The following is a 1539-nucleotide window of genomic DNA, read 5'->3' as shown; positions in this document are numbered from 1 at the left end:
TGCCCTACTTTTAGAGTATCAAATTTGTCTTGATGGAAGAGTTGGGTTTAGTTGGGATTAGACTCCTCTAACAAAAGCCATAAAGTGGAAGTCCAGGCTATTACTAACTAAGCCTAAACCTGCTCCTCACCCCCCCAACTTCTGTTTTAACTACCCTGTAGAAGGAAGATGCTTGTGCTTGCCTATTCTGGGGGCGCTCTGGTCCAGTCTTGTTATTTCTTCAGCTGCGGCTTTAGGGGAGAGTAAGAGAGCAGAGACAGTGGCTGCAATGCCTAGGTGGTGACAACACCCATAGGCTTACTATAGGGCATTCATTATCTGCTCTCTCCTAAAAACGCCGCTGGGATCCAATCACGTGACTGGAGTGCCCTGAGAATAAATATAAGCATATTTCTTCTACAGGGTAGCTAGAATAGGATTTAGAAGGGGATGGCAGCAGGTTTAAGCTTAGTTAGCAATAGCCTGGAATTCCACTCTTTGGCATCTTCAAGTATAGACAAAACACAGCTTGTGCCATTCAGTGATGAATAGATTTGTGGCTGTTAATATGGAGGCACTCCAAGCATCTGCACTGTAGCACACGTATGAAAGGACTTTAAGGGGCGCTCCACTCAAAACTTTGTTAATTGAGAGATGCTAGTTTGATAATTGAGCCACTGGCTTCTTATGTGTACTTGGGACATTGCTAGTGAGATATCTGTACCCGAGTTCCCAGATCCACCCACTTGTTATCGTTATGAAGGTTGTTGCTCTCTTTGCTGGTTTTTCTACTGTGCTATGGTGAATGCAGCAGAGATTTTGCAAGCAAAGCTTCTGAGAGGTAAAGCCTCTTAGAAGTCCAATGAGTGATTTTGTCTCGCCAATGTCCACACAAGGTATTGGATATGGGTGGAATGATACCTTAAAATATAATTAAAGGTTTTCTTGTTTTTTAGATTTGGATACAGCAGAACTTTTCTCAGGCTTTCATTACTGTCTGGGTCCCTGTTAAGGAGATGTGTTCTCTATTACTGCCCTGATCAGCAATGTAATCGATATGATAATGGGGGGGGGGGATGCTGTGAGTGGGGTGATAAATCTATCATTTTGATTTGGCCCCAGAGAAGTACTAGGGTGGAAAATCTTTCAATGGAGACACTTGTTCCCATCACAACTGTCTTAGAGATCGTAAACATGTGCAGCCGGGGAGCAGTAAAACCAAGTGGTTGAGCCAGTTTTACTGCCCCCAGCCGCTGCCTGAACACTAAACATACAGCCGGTTACAGCTGTATACATGCTTTGCTTTGTGGCCACTGCAAAACTTAAATAGCAGTGGCCACACTAATGCAGTTCAATGGAGCCGCTCTGCAACTGTGGTAGTATGTCATCTAAAGGATTAAATCAGGAGGTGAGGCAGCGACATGTTGCCTCCCTAAGGCCTGTCGCACACCTCTGAACAGCGATCTGCGATTTGTGAACGAGCTCTTAGAGGGGATTTCCCTCACATGGAAAGATATCCCCTTATTTCCTGTTGAGTCTTTGGATGTACTTAACTTTAGA

The sequence above is a fragment of the Rana temporaria genome, chromosome 1, assembly GCF_905171775.1.
Source record: "Rana temporaria chromosome 1, aRanTem1.1, whole genome shotgun sequence".
Lineage (NCBI taxonomy): Eukaryota > Metazoa > Chordata > Amphibia > Anura > Ranidae > Rana > Rana temporaria.
This window is presented reverse-complemented; position numbering follows the sequence as displayed.